A 21,861-nucleotide genomic window follows, 5' to 3' on the forward strand; every position below is an offset into this window, starting at 1 on the left:
GAGTCTCCATGGATCCAAAGTCAAAGCTTGATCACTGCCACATCACTCTGTCTTGATGGGGTGCCACACTCTGTTGCATCTCTGGTGTGTCTCCCTGTTGATGGGCCAGGGTATACCTCAGGATGGTGAGGATTTGTGGACCATTGGTTAAAAGTTATGATTCTGTATTATTCCTGAATAGGACCTTGTCTGGTGTTTGTTGGTTTAGTGTGTGGGCCAACTCTCCCAATTCTGGCACAAATTCTCTAATGTTAATCAGGAGGGCTTTGAGGGAGCAACGAAGTAGAATTGCCATTTTTGGTGCTTTGGTGGTTTGGCTGGCTATGGTCTGATACAACTGAAGACTTTGGAAGGACAGGTAAGAGTCAATCATAGATGTACAATCGCGCACAGAGCAGGTTAAGAAAGGACAACAGGCTTCATTTCCTGAAGGACCTTAGCGAACCAGAGGGTTTGGATGAAAATCCAATCGGACCGTAACTGGCAGTGTGAAGGATGCAAGAATGCCTCTAAATGGATGTTTTGTTCAAACAAGCAGCCTTTATTTGAGCATAGGCAAAGAGAGGTCCCACTCTCATTAGTGTTACAAATATTTCACATAAATGACCTTTACTAGATAATTTCACCTGATGTCTCTCTCTTCCCCTGATGGGATATTCTCATATGATTCTCTGCCTTACAGATATTGTACAAGGTTAAAGTCTTCTCACATCTCAGCAGCTTTTAGCTTCAGGCCAAATATTCTGTGATTCTCATTTGTAGATACTTTTTTTACAAATAATTGTTAATAATTAGTGCCACTTTGCATTCCAAATTTCATTAAATGAATTTAAATTTCACCAGCTACACTGCCACCATTTCACTGTGCCTATGACTTGGAAATTGGTAGTTATATGTAATAAATTTATTTTAGTGGATATAACAGCAATTGTGGTTGAAAAAGGTGCAACACATATTGAATGCTTACACGCTAGAATTCAGAATGTAATGCATGTCGAGAATGCTTCCTCCCTTTCTCTTTCTTTCTCATTATCAGCAAGGAATGTGACCCATCCCAATGGCAAGATACTGCTGCTTGCCACCACAAAGTTGGCACATGTTCTGCTGAGTATTGCAGTCCTTACCTTGAGTGTCCAGGCTACAGAAGCATTGATTCAGCCACCAGCAGTCTGCTATACCCACAATTCATCTGGCGCCATAGCTTTCATTGCGTGCAAATAATACATGGATGCATAGGTACATAAGTCATGTGACATGACATAAGTAGATGCGTCTTGTGGCCTCCCTTTGATTTCTTGACTGAGTTCAAATGCAGTTGGCAAACCGGACTGTGATGGGGTTAAAGTATCATGTCTGCTGTCAGTGTACTGGAAATGAGTCTCCCTGATTTACTGCCTATGCTTGCATACCAGCTGGCCATAGAGCCAGTGGAGTCCCTTTTGGTTTCAGTAACTGGAAAACTTAATGTACTATATATATTTATACATATACATATACACACCCATATGTGTGGGGAGACAATGTGCTAGTGGTACTATCACTAGACTATTAATCCAGAGATCTAGGCTAAAGTTCCAAGAATTGGGATTTGAATCCTGCCATGGCAGATTATGGAATTAGAATTCAATAAAAATCTGTAATTAAGAATTCAATGATGACCATGAAACCATTGCTGATTCACTTTAGGAAAGGTCACTGCTGGCCTATGTGTGACTATAGAATCCATTGCAAAGTGATTGACTCTTAACTGCCCTCTGGGCAACTAGGGATGCGCAATGAATGCTGGCCTAGCTCACAAAACCTGCATCCGATTAATTAAAAAATACACCATAAAACATGCGTTCGTGGCATCTTAGCAAGGCTGCATGCTCATTCTGCCTAATTCTTCCAAGCATGAGAGACTGAAATGTAGTTGCCAGTCAGTGAATAGAGGGTGTCAGTGTCCTTTCCTACACTGTTTCAACAGAAAACTGAGAGATGATACAAACATCTCCTGAAAGGAACTGGATGTATGAAAGTTTTATTCTCACGGTCACATTTGCAGTCTTGACTTGCTGTGATGTTGTGGCTATTGTAGGTGGTAGATTTTAGAGAGCACATCTTACCAGAGTACAGACATCTCCTCACTTTCTATCTTTGTCATGTGCAGGTCTGAAAATTGCTCCCTGAAAAACCTGTGTGGAATCATTCTCGTCCTGAGAGCCGTTAATTCTAACCCATACTCACTCCTTCCAGCATCTTGTTCATAAGACCATGAGACATACAATCAATCCACCTGAGCCTGCTCCACCATTCAATAGGATCATGGCTGATCCAACATTCCTCATGTTCACTTTTCTACCCTTACCCCAAAACCAACTGATCAAGAATCTATCTATCTCAGCCTTAAATTTACACAAGAACTCTATCCCCATATCTCACGGTGGCAAGGAGTTCCATAGATTGTGACAGGGGAAATTCCTCCTCATCTCAATATGAAATTGGTGCCCCTTTAGTCTGAGACTATACCCTCTGGTCCTAGATATTCCTACAAGTGGAAACATCCTCTCAGCATTGACCCTGTCAAGCCCCTTAAGAATCTGATATGTTTCAATGAGATCTCCTCTCTTTCTTCAAACTCTAGTGAGTAGAATTCCAATCTATTTAGTCTTTGCAAATAGACAATCTCTCCATATCAGGCATCATCCAAGTAAACCTTCTCTGAATTGCCTCCAATGAAATGACACCTTTCCTTTAATAAGGAACTAAAACTGCTTACAGTATTCCAGATGTGGTCTCACCCGCACCTTGTGCAGTTGCAGAAAGAATTCCCCACTCTTATACTCCAACCTCCTGAAATAAGGGCAATGTTCCATACGCCTCCCTGATTACCTGCTGCACTCTGTGTGCAAGCTTTCTGTGTTTTGTGCGCAAGTATCTCCAAGTCCCTTTGCATTTTAGATTTCTGCAATTTTTCTCCATTTACTCAATGCTCTGTTCTTTTGTTCTCCCTTCCGAATTTAACAATTTCACATTTACCTACATTATACTCCATTTGCCAACTTCTTGTCGGCTTACTTACCTGTCAATATATCTCTGTAAACTGTTTGTGTCTCTCTCACAACTTACCTTTCCACATATCTTTGTGTTGTCTGCAAATTTACATAGAGTACATTCATTTCCATCTTCCAAGATACTAGTAAATATTGCAAACAGTTGCAGTCCCGGCACTGATTCCGATAGGGCCCCTTTGGTCACAGATCATCCAACATGAACTGTTTCCTGCCCAATAGCTAATTCTCCATCCACTTCAGTATATAATCTTTAATACATTGGGCTGTATGACTTCACCTTTTATGAGGTACCTTGTTGAATAACTTATGGAAGTCCAAATATAACACATCTACTGGTTCCCCTCTATCCACAGTGGTTGAGACATCCACAAAAATTCTCATAAATTAGCCAAGATTTCCCTTCCATGAAGCCATATTGACTCTGCTTGAGTAATTTTGTAAATGTTCTGCTGTTACTTCTGTAATAATTGATTCCAATACTTTTCCAACAATAGGCAATACGCAGTTAGGTCCTGCTGCACTGTTCATTTCTATTTCTGCTCAGAAATGCCTATGGGTGTACCAGGTGTACCACAAACAACTGGTTTGTGCATAAGCAGTGAATATTGTCAGCACCAGCCACATCACTGTCTGTAACATTGTCAACTTAAAGGATCCAAACACTTATAGAATGCAGCAACAGCCATGTGAAATCAACCAGTAGGTAACCTATGATTGGTTGATCTATATGAAAGACCCTGTTGGAATGTTTAAAGCATATTTATCAATTTGGGTGTTGCCTGAAGCACTGAACTGTAAAATAACATGGCTGGAGTCAAATGAGAATTTTGCCCGAATATAGAAATCGAACATAGAACAGTACAGCACAGGAATACGCCCTTTCACCCACCAAGACTGTGCCAAAAATGGTACTATTCTAAACTAACCCCGTCTGCCTGCACATGATCAGTGTCCCTCTATCCCCTGCCTGTTCATGCCTCTATCAAAAGGCCTCTTAAATATTGTAATTGTTTCCACCTATACCACTTCCCCGGAAGCTTGTTCCAAATGCATACCTCCCTCTGTGTAAAAGAATTGCCTCGCACATCTCCCCTCTCACTTTAAACCTCTGCCCCTTGTATGTGATATTTCCACCTGGGAAACAGACTCAGACTATCTCTCAGAGTAAACTTGCAGGTTGAATCAGTAGTTAGGAAGGCAAATACAATGTTGCCATTTATTTTGAGAAGACTTGATTATAAAAACAGGGACATACTTCTGAGGATTTATGAGGCTCTGGTCAGACCACATTTGGAGTATTGTGTACAGTTTTGGGCCCCATATCTCAGGAAGGATGTACTGGCGCTGGAGCATGTTCAAAAGAGGTTCACAAGAATGGTCCCAGGAATGGAAAACTCAACATATAAGGAATGTTTGAGGGATTTTACTCAATGGAGTTTAAAAGGATACTGAATGCCCTTAACATAGTAAATGTTGGGAAGGTGGTTTCATTGGTAAGAGAGACTTGGCCCCAAGACCATAGCCTTAGAGTAAAGGGAAGCCCTTTTATAACATAGATAAGGAGTAACTTCTTCAGCCAGAGAGTGGTGAATCTATGGAATTAATTGCCACAGAAGGCTGTGGAGGGCAGGTCATTGAGTATATTTAAGACTGAAATAGATAGGTGCTTGAATATCAAAGGGATCAAGGGTTACAGGTAGAAAGCAGGAGACTGTGGTTGAGAAACTTATCAGCCATGATTGAATGACAGAGCAGACTCGATGGGCTGAGTGGCCTAATTTTTGCTCCTATGTCTCATGGTCTATCCATGCCTCTCATAATTTTATACATTTCTACAAGGTTGCCCTTCAGCCTCCGACACTTGCAAAAACAATCCAAGTTTGTCCAACCTCTCTTTAGAGCCAACAATTGGCATCATGATCTGCATTCATCTCGAGGACATTAGGTGCATGCATACTGAAGTCATCACCATTCTGTAGAAATGTCAGCCACAGCACTGGATTTTTAAACAGCCTTCAACTTTGAACAAAATGTAAATTATAAACAAAGATTATAGAGTTTGACTTTGGTTAGATTTGTGAGTTGTTCTGCCACTAAAGCTGCTTGATACAATTACATTCAGAAAGTGAGCAGATTTTAAGGAAATTTACAGAAACCTTACTTGGAGTCAAGGTAAGTTAATCTTCAGAAAATCCAAGTTGAGTGACATTAAGTTCTATTATAGCCAGTGCACAATCGGGTTGTTACCTACATTTTATTCCAGATTTCGTGACCACATATGAACATAAAAGAACTGGCCCACAACTCATGTACATAGGTCGACAATTCTCCAACTGTACAACACATGCTGTGCATCAGATATCGGAACCAGAGCCATATCTAATTAATACGAAGCTCAGATCATCTCCTTATTACTATAAAGTCAAAAGGTGACTAAATTAAGATAGAGAAGTGGAGAAGCAATTCTCTCGACAATTTGACAAATTGTCTAAACAAAAATTTGAAGGTGGATGAAGAGAGGAAAGAGAATTTAAACGATACTTTTTAATCTGCTGACCTGAAATTTGCTGTGTAGAAGCCAAACCAAACATGTTAGCTCTGTTACAGTTGGCCCAAACTAGAAGAATCCTTTCTTTTCTTCGGCATCATTCTCACTCGTATCATATCATCACTGCAGCCTGTACAACAATAATTCACAGGCCCTTTTTAATCCATTCGTAGGGTCTGGGTGTCACTGGTTAGTCCAACATTTATTCCCCAGAGGGCAGTTAAGAATTAAGCCCATTGCTGAGAGTCTGGAGTCATTTGTAGGCCAGACCAGGAGTTTCCTTCTCTAAAGGACATTAGTGAGTCAGATGGATTTTTCCAACAATTGGCCAAGGATTCATGGTTATCCTTAGACTCCTAACTCCAGAATTTGTTTTATTGAATTCAAATTCTACCATCTGCCATGGCAGGATTCAAACCTGGGACCCCAGAATATTACCAGGGTCTTTGGATTAACAGTCTAGTGATAATACCACTAGGCCACCACCTCCCCTTGGGTTATCACGGGGGGTTTGGTCTTCAAGGATCTGAGTGCAGAGGGCATTGAGGTAGGTGGGGGAGATCTGGTACAACAAGGTCAATAAGAATGGAGTTCAAAACTTTCTCCTGCCATTTCTAAAAACGGATCTGATTCTTAGCACATTGTCAAATCCATCTAGTGTTGCTGGAAGTTGAATAATTTTAATGATCTTTGCATGATTTAATTCGTCATTTTTTTAAATACATTGCTGTTCTGTGGTGTTTGTTCCTTAAGATCATAAGAAAAGAAGCAGTTGTAGTTCACAGTGTGTCTGCTTCTCCCATCAGTAAAATCAGAACTCATATGACACCAGGTTATAGCCCAACAGGTTGATTTGAAATCACAAGCATTCGGAACACTGTTCCTTCATCAGGTGAGGACATCAGGTCAGACTTCATCTGACGAAGGAGCAGTGCTCCGATAGCTTGTGATTTCAGATAAACCTGTCAGACTATAACCTGGTGTTATGTGACTTATGACTTTGTCCTCGCCTGTACAACATTGGCACCTCCACATCATACCTCCCATCAGTATGATCATGAACACTCTGATGGTGACCTTGACTTCACTTTCCTGCTTATCTCCCAAAATTCTTGACTACTTTGTTGATCAAAGTTTTGTCTAACTCGGCTTTGAATGTATTCAATGAGCTAGTTAAGAGAATTCCAAAGGCTAAATATCCTTCGCTCATTGGATCCAATTTCCTATTAAGGCCATAAAATTAATTTGACGTAGTTAATAAAGTTTCAAAAAGGTATTACTAACTCCAAAACCAGTAGCTTATTAGTGCACAGTGACCCTGCAGGCAATAATATCTCTATACATTACAGCATTTAGCTGACCTATTAAAGTTGCCATGACAGAGATTTCTGTAATTGGCTGGCATAAATGAACATGACTTCACACCCAGAATCTGGGCCAAGAACTATCCTAGGTGTTCTGTACTTTGCATTCAAAAATCTCAAATTAAACCTTTCTTTTCAAAAAAGAACAGATGCTAATAAATCTGCTGCTTTTGATTATTTATGCAGCTGTGTCTAAATTGATGATATAAAGTTGCCACATGCTGTTTAATGCAGAGCAATCATTGGTGGAAGAACATGGCTAACTAATGTTCTCAGCCATTCACTGTGGCAACAGGTAATTACAATTGTTTCAGTGCGAAAGCCAACACAAGAATTTGCAATATAAAAGAAACCTGCAATACAAAAAGTGTTCTGGCATTCAGCACCAGGACACTGATTTCATAATGAACAATCTAAAAGAAATTGGCAGCAGGAACCTTTTTGTTTTACAGATGGAAAAGGTTTAGGGTTTGCATATTTATTCCAAATTAATCTGTTGTTACTTAAACTATAATATGGGAACAGATAGAAACACTGAATGACCTTTGATTTCTGCTATTTATAAAAAAAACTATGGCCAACTCTTGAGTATATTTATTACAATGTAAACCAATTGTGCGTTTCACCCACTGGGAAAATAATTCAGCCTTTTTGAAAGCAAACGATGAATGGACAATGAATAAATTGAAATAACTCTACAAAAGCCTGTATCCCATCACCAAGTCCCCCTTTATGTACACATGGAGAGTGCTTGACACTGATCCAGTTCCCTCAGAACCAGCTCTCAGAGTGAACAGAATCCCTGACACTCCTGTTTATATCTGTCAGCCAGGGCACCCTGATTGGAACAAGTTAACAGCCCCAATCAGGGAACTCATATTCTATCCTGACTGACCTCATTACAATCACTACAAAGTGAAAACAGTCAAAAATATATATAAATTGACCCCTTTTCATCCATCGATACTTTGAAGCACTTGTGATTTGTACATGCTGGTGTTGGACTGGGATGTACAAAGTTAAAAATCACACAACACCAGGTTATAGTCCAACACATTTAATTGGAAGCACTAGCTTTCTGAGCGCTGCTCCTTCATCAGGTGGTTGTGGAGTACAAGATCATAAGACACTGAATTTATAGCAAAAGTTTACAGTGTGATGCAACTGAAATGATATCTTGAAAGACACGCTCCCAGACCCATACACTCATACAGACCCTCTCTCATACACAAGCTCTCTCTCATACGCTCACACATGCACACCCCCCACATTCACACCCACACATGCACCCTCTCACAGACTTATACTCCTTTACACTCACACACATGCACACACACTCTCACAGACACTCACACGTCTTCCACACACCCCCAGCACACACACCCACATGCACACACACACACACACACACACACACATACAAGTTTGTGGGGTGAATTTGTACTTACAGAATTACATTTTATTTTGCTCAAAAACTGCATGAATCCATGTCAGATTCTGTGAATCCCTTTTTTAGAAGTAGAATCAGTCTGAACATTGGGGCACAGACAGATAAATTTTAACTTTACACCTTCAATACATTATCTGAGCTGACATGGCACCGATTGTTAAAGTTCACTCGAGAATGTAACTTTAAAGAAAGTTCTAGGATTTGCACATGAAAGAACTGAAACCAGATGGTCATTCTAGAAGATGAGAGATTTAACAAACAATCCAGGTCTTTTCAATTTATCATTTCAGTTGCTGTAAAATCTGTGCCTTACAATCTTATGCTCCACAACACCAATGAAGGAGCACCACTCCGAAAGCTAGTGCTTGCAAATAAACCTGTTGTACCATAGCCTGGTGTTGTGTGATTTTTAACTTTGAAGCACTTAAATATTCAACCAAGCCTCAAGAAAAGTGAATTGCTCAGTGAAAAATGATCAAACTTGACTTCAGAGGAGATTTCGCAGAACATTTCAGTACAAATGTCTGAACTATTTTTATTGCCTCCTTTTCATTGGAATCTGTTTCTTTTTGCTCATTGATTAAGTGAGATAGAGTCATAGAGATTGCTTGCACAGAAAGAGGCCCTTCAGCCCATTGCATTCACACCACTCAGAAACAATCACCTAACTATCCTAATCCCATTTTCTAGCACTTGGCCCATAGCCTTGTATGCCTAGCCATTGCGAGTGCAACTAAACACTTCTTCAATGATCTAAGGGTCTCTGTCTCTACTCCCTCACAGGCAGTGAGTTCCAGGTTCCCACCAGCCTCTGGGTGAAAAGGGTTTTCCTCACATCTCCTCTAAACCTCCTGCCCCTTCCCTTAAATGTATGACCCAGTCATTGATCCCTCTATCAAAGGGAAAAGCCTCTTTCTTCTCCACTGTCTATGCCCCTCATACTTTAGACATCTCAATCATGTCTTCTCTCAATTTCCTCAGCTGCAAGGAAAACAATTCCAGTCCCAAAGTCTCTTCATAGCTAAAACTACAAAGTAATTTGTATCATAATCAAAGTGAGTAACTCACCTTCTCACTCCCTAAATCCTGTCCACCATCTACGAAACCCAAGTCAGGAGTGTGATGGAATACTACCCATTTGCCTGGATGGATGCAGCTCCAACAACACTCAAGAAGCTCATCACTATCCAGGACAAAGCAGCCCGCTTGATTGGCACCACATCTACACACATTCACTCCCTCCATCAATAATGTTCAATAGCAGCAGTTTGTATTATTTACAAGATACACTGAAGAAATTCACTGAAGATCCTCAGACAGCACCTTCAAACCCCACAAGCACTTCCACCTATAAGGACGAGGGCAACAGATACCTGGGTACACCACCACCTTCAAATTCCATTCCAAGCCGCTCACCATCCTGACTTGAAAATATATTGCCATTCTTTCACTGTCAATGGGTCAAAATCCTGAAATTCCCTGCCATAGGGCATTTGGGTCATCCCACAGCAGGTGGACTGCAGCAATTCAAGAAGGCAGCTTACCCCCACCTTCTCAAGGGGGCACTAAGGACAGGCGATAAATACTGGGCCCAGCCAGCGACAGCAACATCCCACAAAAAAAAGAATACATTTTTTAAAATCTGTAAAGTAATAAGTCAATTGTATTGCAAGTATCTCTGAGACCACAGTATTAATAAGATACAAATCTGCAGTTACTTTGCATCACACAGATGATAGATTCCTGCAGTAAATATTGCAGTGAGACTGCTGATTTTAAGTTCCAAAACAACCACAATAAACAGTAAAAACAGTTTGGTTCAAGACTACCGATGAGCAATGTCACAATGTTTTGGGATAGGATAGCAGTAAAGCAAATTGTCACTCCACCTGTTGTCTGACTCGATGTTAGTCTAGTTTGATCAACTTTGATTGTACACCTAACCCCCATTCCATTTGATTGCATCAGCTGGCTACTTAGGTTGTAGCTTCAGTATTTGATCCTGAACTTAATTTAAAATTCAATATCGTGTGTATCCCGACGACCATCAGTGGCGTATATCTCTGTTAATCTCCTGTCTCTGTCCTTGTCTCTTCCTGTCGCGAGTGAAGATCACATTGATCTTACATCATTTTCAAGCTCAGCTTTTCAAAACTTTCTCACTGATCACCCAGATACAACATGGCAGCATTTCTAATACTGCCTCTATTCTGGCAGGACTTTTAGCCAGAACATCACCATGTCCTGAAATTTCTCTCCTGAATTAAAGTCCTCCATTGCACTTTCTAAAGTTTCTTTAAATCCTGTCCACCATGTATGAGGCATAAACATGAGGCATAAAACTATACTTCTATAGTGCTCTTAATGAGCACAGCTTCAACAGTACTCAACATCAGAAATTCAGCACTTCAAAAACAAAGCAACATCGTTTGGCTGGTTAATATTCTCTTCCTTCACTATTGAACCATAGAGTACACAGAGCTCCTTCAGCCCATTGAGCCTGTGCCAATCTAACTACACTAACCCACTTACCAGCACTGGGCTGTAGTCTTGAATGTAATGACATTTCAAGTGTTCATCAAAGTCCTAGGTTGTGAGGTGTCTCATCTCTCCTTCCATCTCCACCAGTTCATTCCATATTCCCACCAGCTTCCAGGTGAAAACTTGTTTCCTCAAATCCCTTCTAAACCTCCTGCTCTTTACCTTAAAATTATGTCATCTTGTTCCTGACCACTGTGCACAGTTCCAGCAGTGTGTATCATCTACAGGATGCACTGCAACAAAAGGTCAAGGAAAAGCACTTTGCAAACTCAACCTCTACCAGCTAGAGGGACAAGTGTGATAGACATATTGAAATACTAACACCTCGTAGGTTTTCCTTCAAGTCATCACTGTGACTTAGAATACTGTCACCATTCCTTCACTGTCATTAGGTCAATATCATCTAGAACAAAGCAGCCCACTTGATTGGCACAGATCCATAAGTACCCACTCCCTTCACCACCAATGCCGAAGAGCAGTGTGTGCTATCTACAACAATGCACTGCAGAAATTCACCAAAGATCCTCAGACAGCACCTTCCAAACCCACGAGCACTTCCATCTTAGAAGGACAAGGACACATTACCACTACCTTCAAGTTCCCGTCCAAGCCACTCACTATCCTGACTTGGAAAAATATCACCATTCCTTCACTGTCACTGGGTCGGAAACCTGGAATTCCCTCCCTAACAGTATTGTGGGCCAACCCACAGTAGGTGGGCTGCAGCAGTTCAAGAAGACAGCTCACGACCAATGTCTCAAGGGGCAACTAGGGATGGGCAATAAATACTGGTCCAGCCAGCAGTGCCCACATTCCAAACAATTAATAAGTTCAAAAATAAAACCTTCATGCTCCCTCATTAAAAGCGCTAAGGCTATACTGACACCACGTGGACTTTCTACAAGTAGGTGGCTCATCACAGCCATTTCAAGGATAACTCAAGATGGACAATGAATACTTGTCCAAGAATAACTGTGTTATAAAATCTGTTCAACCATATCTTTAGGCATTCCTTCCAGTTATTCCCCAATTGCTACTTTCTGTTTCTATTCCCCACTTAATTACTGAGCAGTGAGATGATTGAGGTACTTTATAATGTAAAAGGTATAGTATTAATAAAGCAATTTAAATGTTGAGCTATTGTCACCAATATAACCTTTTGAATAAATGTATTTGTAAGTTTTCCAACAGGACATTCTCTTTTTTGAGTGCAGTAGGATGACCAGTTAGCTCAGTTGGCTGGATAGCTGATTTGCAGTAGAGAGTGTTGCCAAAAGTAAAGGTTCAATCCCTGCACCAACTGAGGTTAGTGAAAGACTCTACTTCTGAACTTCTCCCTGAGGCATGGTAGGCCTCAGGTTAGACCACCTGAACTGCCCTTTAATGAGGGAGCAGCCCTATGGTCTGTTAGGACAATGGTGACCTTACTGTTACCTTTTATTTGTCAATAGCCTCAAGAACAGGAGTGTATCTTCATGAATAACCAAAGTTGCAACCCATACTGAAGACTGACAGCATCAGTTGTCCAAATTCATTCTGTATTTTGCCATTTTGGAGAACTGAACAAATATTACTCTCACTTATAAATCCATGTTGTCAGTTGGAGATGGCTATCATCCACTGCCATGCCAATGTTTTGCACTGTTTTGTGGATTTGCACCGTCATTATTTTTAGATTAACCGTAAACAAATGTATTCTCAAGACTTAAATTTAAAAACACTTCTGCCCATCTGTTTCAGATGTACAGTTTCATGGGAATCCTTGAGAACTCATTAAATGGCTCTGGGCACAAACCTTGAGATTTAAGTCAATTTTGCCACGTCATGAGAAAGTAATTAATGATTGGACAGTGTCAGCATAGCCGGTCTCACTTCCACAAGAGCATGTCAATCCAAGCAGAGTAATTCAATATTAGTCCAAGATTAGGAATCAGTTCTTCCAAAAATATAGCCAATTTCAGTGTTGCATAAATGTTCCTGCATGGCATTTAAGCATAGGATATATCATTTTAAATTAAATTCTTTTCCTGGCTTTAAAAAAAGGGCAGGGATGGCAGCTCAACATTCCCTATTACAGAGTTTTCAGATAGATAGAAAGGTTGATGATTAGAGGAGGTTGCGATGTTGGTCAAAGAAACAGCCACAGCTTAAGCAGAGCAATATTTTAGAAGGTACATCAAAAGACATTCAATTGTATTATTACCACTGAATTCCCCCAAAACAACATCCTGGGGTTTACCGAGGTAAAAACAATGACTGCAGATGCTGGAAACCAGATTCTGGATCAGTGGTGCTGGAAGAGCCCAGCAGGTCAGGCAGCATCCAAAGTGCAGCGAAATCGATGCTTCGGGCAAAAGATCTTCATCAGGAATAAAGGCAGTGAGCCTGAACCGTGGAGAGATAAGCTAGAGGAGGGTGGGGGTGGGGAGAGAGTAGCATAGAGTACAATGGGTGAGTGAGGGAAGGGATGAAGGTGATAGGTCAGGGAGGAGAGGGTGGAGTGGATAGGTGGAAAAGGAGATAGGCAGGTAGGACAAGTCCGGACAAGTGCTGAGCTGGAAGTTTGGAACTAGGGTGAGGTGGGGGAAGGGGAAATGAGGAAACTGTTGAAGTCCACATTGATGCCCTGGGGTTGAAGTGTTCTGAGGCGGAAGATAATTCCAGCTCCAACTATACTCAAGAAACGTGACAACCCTGAGGCAAAACAACCTGCTTTATTGACACAATATGTACAAACATTCATATGATTGTCATCATATCCACTACCTTCTCCCCCTCCACCAGAGTAGTGTGTATTATCTGCAGCAACTCACCACTATTCCTTCAACAGCACCTTCCAAATCTGTCCCCTCCACCACCTAGAAGGACTGTGCAGCAGATGCATGTGAAAGCCCCATCACATGCAAAGTCCCCTCCAAGCTCCACACCATCCTGACTTAGCAACTCTATTGCTGCTCCTTCCGTATGACTGGATCAAAATCCTGAACCCTCTTCCTGACAATAATATGAATGTTCTTTCACCATGTAGACTGCTGTGATTCAAGAATGTAGCTTACCAATGTCTTCTCAAGAGAATTTACAGGTGAACAAGAAATATTAGCCTAGAACAGAGCAAAATAAAACCATCAAATGAAACATCATTGTGCAAGGGATTGTTGGAAAGAAGCTTGTCAATAAATCCCTGATCGCGTTCCCAAGTTTCAGAAGAAAATATTATATAAAATAACAGGAAAACCTGCATGAAGTCTCTTCCAACGTCTTCTCCTAGAATAGTAATGACACTTTTGACCCCTTGATGATAGCAAACACGGTTTTGTTGGTGACAGGAAGAGGGTGTGCAGAGAGGTTTTACCTCCTCTGAGCGTAACCTCAAGCATAAGCTTGGTCCCACCACTTTCTGCAAGGAAGGAAGGCAGCGTGTTCATGACAACATGCATATCGAAGGTTGTGGTATTGCCTGAAATGGTTTTCTGCTTCTTGAGTAGGACACAGGATCTCCTCCTTCCTGGTAATCTAGCCTGGACCGGAGTCTTCAACATTACAGCTGAGATATCATCTCTACCGCCACTTCAGACCTTTGACTGCATTTCTCCATTGTCCATAGTTAGAGCACACCTCACCTTTTAGCGGCTTCAAGTGCTCTCAGTTCAAGTCTGGAATTACAACCTAATAATGTCTTACTGATTATCTTTACTTAACTTTCAAGTGAGCAGTCTGAAGCCGAAACGTCCAGAGGTCGGCGCAACATTGATGGCCGAAGGGCCTATTCTGCGCTGTATTGTTCTATGTTCTATGCCTCGTTATTTTGCCTTTCAGCTTAATATGTTTTGAAAAAGCAAATTCAGTATTTTTTTTTTAATTTGCTTTACTTCTCTTTGACTGGAATTAGGAAATGCTCAATGGGATTGATTCTCAGTGAGTCACTGGGAGCTCTGTCAGCGATCTTCCTCGACAATGTTCCTGTATAACAATGGAGCAACCCAAAAGTTTCATTAGGCCCTGTGCAATCTAACCTCTTTAAGTTACTGCACTTAAGTAGCCTCATGCAAAGAAAACTTTCAACAAATCTCCCGCAGACTGCAAAGGAAGGATACAACATTGATCTCTAGTGGGGAGTCTTTCGAATTTTCTATGATTGTAATGTACCTCAGCACTGGCCAAGTTCCACTGTGCTGATTGCTCATTGACTACAGCAATAGTTTAGTTAGCCCTGCACATCAGAAAATCTCAGTTTGGTTTGTGAGGTCTGTACTAAGTTAGGTTATCTCAGCTTCCATGATTCAATGTTACCTCATCTCAACTAAGAAAGGTGAGAGGTGCCGTAAGTCCCAGTCTGAAGATTCCTATTCACCAAATTCCAACAAATTCCACTGGAAAGTGTGAACATGTGGATCTTGGGCTAAAAGAAATGCTTATAAGCTAGAATGCATCAACAGCAGGTAACAAGAAATGTAAATTAAATTTTGGCATTTATTGCTAAAGCAATAGAGTTTGGTGGTAGGGACATGTTGCTACAACTGTACAAGGCAACAGTGAGATCACACCTGAAGTATTGCGTACAATTTTGGTCCCTCTACTTAAAGAGGGATTTAATTGCATTGGAAACAGTTCAGGAGGTCTCTAGATTTATTTCAGAGATGAAGGGTTTATCTGATGAAGAGACATTAAGCAATTTAGGCCCATATTCTCTGGAGTTCAGATGAATAAGAGGCGATCTAATTGAGGTGTATGAGGTGACAAAGCAGGCATAGAGAGGGTATTTCATCATTTGGGACAATCAAGAATAAGAGTTCGTTTTTGGATGAAGAGCAGGAGCATTTTTAGAACAGAACTGAGGAGAAATTATTTCTCACAAAAAGTCATGAATCTGTGGAGTTCATTACCCCTACGTGTGGTGGATGATGGGACATTGAGTAAATTTAAGGAAGTCACGGACAGATTTTTAACTAGTAATGGGCTAAAGGATTATGGAGAACAGGCCGGGATGAGATTAGCCATAATCTTATTAAATGCAGGAGCAGGCTGAGGGACTGACTGGCCAAATTCTGCTCCTGATTCTTATGTTCTTAAATCTCCTTTATCAATAGACCTGTCAGGAAGTTCTGTCTAAGGTCAATCATGAAGATTATTTGAATGTGATACAGAAGGACAATCTATTATCACATTCAATAGAGAAGAAGAGTTGACAAATTAAAAGAAAAGGCATTTTCACAAGATGTCTATGGAGTGAACACCCTTTTAGTCAATGGCACATTCGTTCTTGTTATGAGTATTACTGCCTAGATTGCATAAAGTTCCAGTTAGGTCATAAGAAAGAAAATGTGCTTTGGCTTATTAATAGGGGCTTTTCTAAATGTCAAAGAGTGTTTTCAATTTTTATGCATGTCTTGCCCCAGGCATATGACATGATTACACTAACAAGACACCATCTCATCACTGAATCAGTGTTTAATGCATTATCAATGTGGAATCCAGAATCACATCTGGCTTTTACTCCAGCTGGATTCCTACGCTGTCCAAACTAAGTCAAACTGGTTTCAATTGCTCCAGTCATGGTCTATTCCACAGGAAACCTTTGTGGTTACTTTGCAATGTGGAGCCAGAATTTTGAATGAGTTCTGAACCATTCTGTTTGTAACAATGGAGCAAGGATAGGTGATAAAAGTAACAGTTTTATTCATTCTGCACAGCTGGATTATGCTGTACAATCAACAGTATTGTGTGAATAGTAAAATGGCTGATAAAATAAAATAACTCCGAAATGTTTTCTTAATTGCAGCAGTCCGATGATGTTTGGTGAGCGATCTGTATTGCTGATTAACAAATGTGTTTATTTAATTGTGCACATCTATATCAAGAGTTTGGTCACAACCCACTTTCCAACTTCCAACAACGATGTGGGATGCAATATTGTAAAGAACAACAATTTGTTTTTGACTTGTATTCATTTCAATTCTGTTCCATCAGTTTGACTGAAAGTTTATATTTTATGTATCTCTAAATCATTGAGATTTCTTAACTCCTCGGCATTTTGTTTTCCTTTTCTCTAATGCTGAAGAATATCATTCTCTGATTGAAAAAATTGATTGGAAAAAATGTTTGCATTCATCTCAAAAAAGGTTGGAATACAAGAGCAGGGATGTACTGCTGAGGCTGTATAAGGGTCTGGTCAGACCGCATTGTGAATATTAATAGGGGCCCTATCAAAGGAAAGGAAAGATGTGTTGGTTTTGGAGGGGATCCAGAGGGGATTTTCAAGATTAATCCCGGAATGAAGTACTTGTATGAGGAGTGGTGGAAGACTCTGGGTTTGTACTCAGTAGAGTTTAGAAGGATGACAGGGAATCTGATTGAAACTTACAGAATACTGAGAGGCCTGGGTAGAGGGGACATGGAGAAGAGGTTGCCACTTGTAGGAGACACTAGGACCCGAGGGCACAGTCTCAGAATGAAGGAATAATCCTTTAGAACTGAGATGAGATTTCTTCAGCTAGTGGGTGATGAATCTGTGGAACTCATTGTCCCAGAGAGTTGTGGAGACCAGGTCATTGAGTGTATTTAAAATGGAGAGAGTAAAGGATCAAGGGGTAAAGAGAGAAAGCAGGAGAATGGGGTTGAGGAACAAATCAGCCATGATTGAATTGCAAAATAAACTTGATGGGCTGAACAGCCTAATTCTGCTGCTATATGTTATGGTCTTATGAATAAAGTAGGGTAGAACCCTTAGTGGGCGGCACGGTGGCAGTGGGCGGCACGGTGGCACAGTGGTTAGCACTGCTGCCTCACAGCACCTCAGACCCGGGTTCAATTCCCGACTCAGGTGACTGACTGTGTGGAGTTTGCACATTCTCCCCGTGTCTGCGTGGGTTTCCTCCGGGTGCTCCGGTTTCCTCCCACAGTCCAAAGATGTGCAGGTCAGGTGAATTGGCCATGCTAAATTGCCCGTAGTGTTAGGTAAGGGGTAAATGTAGGGGTATGGGTGGGTTTCGCTTCGGCGGGTCGGTGTGGACTTGTTGGGCCGAAGGGCCTGTTTCCACACTGTAAGTCTAATCTAAAAAACCAGCTTGCTGTTTTAAGTGTGACAGGATTTTGCATCCAGCAATTAATCCCTAAAGGCTGAATTTGTAATAATAATGTAATTGTAATTTAAATCATGCTGTGGAAGATTAGTATTGGCAAATGCAGGAATTGATGGCGAAATTCTGCAGGTGTAGCAGCATCTGTGGAGAGAAAGCAGGGTCAACGTTTTGAGTCCATGTAAGTTAACTTTAAAAGCAATGCAAAATTCCACCTAAAATGAGTGTCAACTTGAATGCCAAGCATTCTAGTGAACTTTGAAATGTCATTAGCATTGGGTACAAACATGAATGTTTCCTAAACTCCTGTGCATATTTGCAGCAAAGGCAATATAACCTGCTTGATTGTTTGTAACTGCTGGGTGCTGGTAAGTAAATTATGTATTCATGGGTTAAAAGATTGAGACTGACTACCGATGTGAGTACAACATAAGATGGACATAAAGGAGATTATATAGAGTGGAAGAATGCCAAAAAACATTTCTGTGGTCAGAAATAGCATTTGCACAATGCGAGTGTCAGGCAATGACCATTACTACCTATTGTTTACTCCTTACCCTTTCCTTCCAACCTACCTCCTGTATAAAAGCCACTGTTTTCCTAGTGACCATCAGGTCTGAAGATGGGACACTAGGCCTGAAGCATCAACTCTGATATCTTCCCACAGATGCTGCCAGACCTGCTCAGCTTTACCAGCAATTTCTGTTTCTGCATTATAAGATAGGCTTTTCTAGCATTCATAATGCAAAGGCTCAAGTGAAAAGATTTGAAGAAAATTAATACGATATGCATTTTTCTTTCCTCTTTCTGTCATTGAGAACCTTGTCTTCACCTTGCAGTTATTGTTTGACAGGCCAGTGTATTGAAAGTTACTGGAACAAACCGATCCTTTGACACTCATTGGTGGAACCTGTTAATATTTTCTGATTCTTCTCAAGCTCCCACAGTGAATTCCTTTTAACTTTACTGCAGCAATTGTAATTATCGATTACTAAACTTCCAAGTCCGCATATGCAATTGTCAAAACCACTCAGATGAAGTAGTTTTTTTTTAACTCTGACCAGGTTTTTTTTGGAAATAGGTTGACTCTATAATAAAATCAATTGAAGCTATCCAATACTAAGATGTCATTTCAGGGACATGAAACTGTTTCAAGTTAGGGTCACTACGAACAGGTCATGCCTTGTTGGTTGATTGAATTGTTCTCGTTGATTTATTCTGAAGTAGTTCTGGAATGTGACCATGTTAATTGGTATGACACAGAGCCAACATTAGCAGAAATTTAACATTATTTCTTCTGTTGCTGTTTTTTTTGGAACCTAATGAAGTGTCCACTAATTTTAAACGTAAACTACTTTCTCCGAAATAATAGTATTTCCCACCATCAATATTCTATGAAATGTACAAAGTCAGTGTTATATTTTCTGCTTTTGAAGAGACTGTGCATTTTAAAATGGTTATACTTGCCTCATTTCATCCCATTTGTTACGACATTATGTCCTCCCTACTGCCATTTAACCTTTCAATGTGTTTTGAGCTGAACTTTTCCTCCTGGCTCTGTTCTCAGGTGGAATGCTCCATGCCTGAAAAACATTGCAACTATCAAGGAAAGAACTAATAAAACTCACTCTGTGAAGGATCAGATAGGTCCCACAACTCGGACTTAAACATAGGCTCTCGAGTTGGGGGTTCAATGCTGCAGCTACTGGACTCAGTGGTGTTTTTCAATGATCTTCAAAGCGTTGAGGCAAAAATGATGGAGTTTTCTAAATAACAACACATGTTTAAATATTGTGACAGAAGGTCTTATGCAGCTGTTGAACCAAATATGTTGAGAAAAAAGGACAACAGATCCTTTGAGTATCTCTTCCCATGACTCATGTACTTCCTCTATGTGGGTGGTATTATTGTTAATTATCACAGCTTCACTTTATTGAAGGTGCTGCATTGTGCAAGCATTTAGGCCCCCTAGAAAAAAATGTTCTCAATATCCATCTCATAACTGTTGCAACCACATTTTGTCTCACCTCACTGCTTTTCCAAATACAAGCTCTTTATCTTCAGTTGTGACCACTGACTGCCCTATCAAACAGAACCCATTTGTCTGTTGCCTCAGAATGTCAGAGCACACTAGGCCAAGAATATAAATCGGATAATCTTACATTTTTTCCACATTACATTTTAGCAGCTATGTTCTTGCCCGCTCACTACATCTATCTAAATTTCCTTGAAGCCACTTTGTATGTTTTTTTAGAATTCATGGAATCCCTAGAGTGTAGAAATAGGCCATTCAGCCCAAAACATCCATATCAATCTTCCAAAGAGTGTCCACTCAGACTCAGGCCCTACCCTTTTCTTGTTACCCTGCATTTCCCACAGCTAATCCACTTAACCTATATATCTCTAGACAGCATGGGCTATTTAGCATGGCCAGTCTACCTAACTTGTCCATCTTTGGACTGTGAGAGGAAACCTGAGCACTGGGGGCAACTCACACAGCCACGGGGTGAATGTGTAAACTCCATACAGTCGCTTGAGGCTGGAATCGAACCGGGGTTCCTGGCGACATGAGACAGCTGTGCTAACTACTGAGTCATCATGCCACCCCACACAACACATTCCCACCTAACATTATGTCATCCACAAACTTAGAAATATTGCTTTTGATTCCCACATCTAATTAATTGATTAATATTGAGAACAACTAGGGCCTAAATTCTGATTCCTAATAGCCTGTCAATGCGAGAATGGTCTGTTTCTTCCTAGTTTCTGTTTTCTATCTGATGAGTAATCTGTAAACCATGCCATCCCTTTTCTGTGTGTTTTGATTCTGCTCACCAATCTCCTGTTTACCTGAAGCCTTCTGAACATGCAAGGACCTTACATCTCACCTCTATCATCTGTTAGCAACATCTTCAAACAATCCAAAATGTTTGTCAGACATGATTTCCTATGCATAAAACTCCACTGACCTGACCTCTCAGATTATTAGTATGTAAGTGTCAATTTGACACATTCTTTTTAATAGATGCTAATATTGTCCCTCACAGTGATTGAGGGCTCGGAAGTCTGTCATTGCCCAATTGCGCGTTTCTTCACTTCCTAAACAGTGAAGTGTCACTTGCAAACTTATAATCTACTAGAGCCTTTTCAGAAACTAAAGAATTTTGTAAGATAGCTGGCAATGCCTCGAATATCCCCAAATATACCTTTTTGTTCAACATTCTGAGACATAGAATATTAGGTCGTGGATATTTATCAACCTTCCAATCTATTAATTTCTCCAACATATTTTTACTATTACCAATTTTCTGTAAGTGCTTATTCTTCTTTGTCTTTTTAATCTCTAATTCTAGAGAATTTCTTGTAATAATTTAATTCCTATGACATTTTTCTATTGCTTATTATACAATCACTGGACTTTGCCTGTAATGAGTCCACATTTATTTTGACCAAATGTTACATTTTTACATACCTATGAAAGCTCTTACAGCTCGTTATTATATTATTTTGCTGGTTTACTTTTACATTCCATTCTCCTCGTTTCCAGTCTCTTGAACCTCCTTTGCTGTATTCTAGAATCCTCAGGCTCATTGCAATGTTTGGTAACTTTGTGTGTCTTTTCTTTTCATCTTATGCAATCTTAACTTCCTTTGTTAGACTCTCACATCTTCAAGGAAGGTATAGTTGCTACCAACAATGTACTAATTATTTAAAGTCGATCCATTGTCTCAGTCCTGTCAATATCTTTTAAGGTATCGTATCAATCTAGCTAAGTCAATTTCTTCCAATTTCACAATTTGCTTAGTTCAAATCTAACACTTTAGAT

The 21,861-nt window shown here is 40.4% G+C and overlaps 1 protein-coding gene across 1 annotated transcript in view; it reads left to right on the forward strand.

The window, feature by feature from the left end:
• glis3 (GLIS family zinc finger 3) overlaps nt 1–21,861 on the forward strand; it is a 558,527-nt gene that overhangs the window by 319,936 nt on the left and 216,730 nt on the right. The window lies entirely within an intron of this gene.

Source organism: Hemiscyllium ocellatum, chromosome 2 (genome assembly GCF_020745735.1).
Source record: "Hemiscyllium ocellatum isolate sHemOce1 chromosome 2, sHemOce1.pat.X.cur, whole genome shotgun sequence".
NCBI lineage: Eukaryota > Metazoa > Chordata > Chondrichthyes > Orectolobiformes > Hemiscylliidae > Hemiscyllium > Hemiscyllium ocellatum.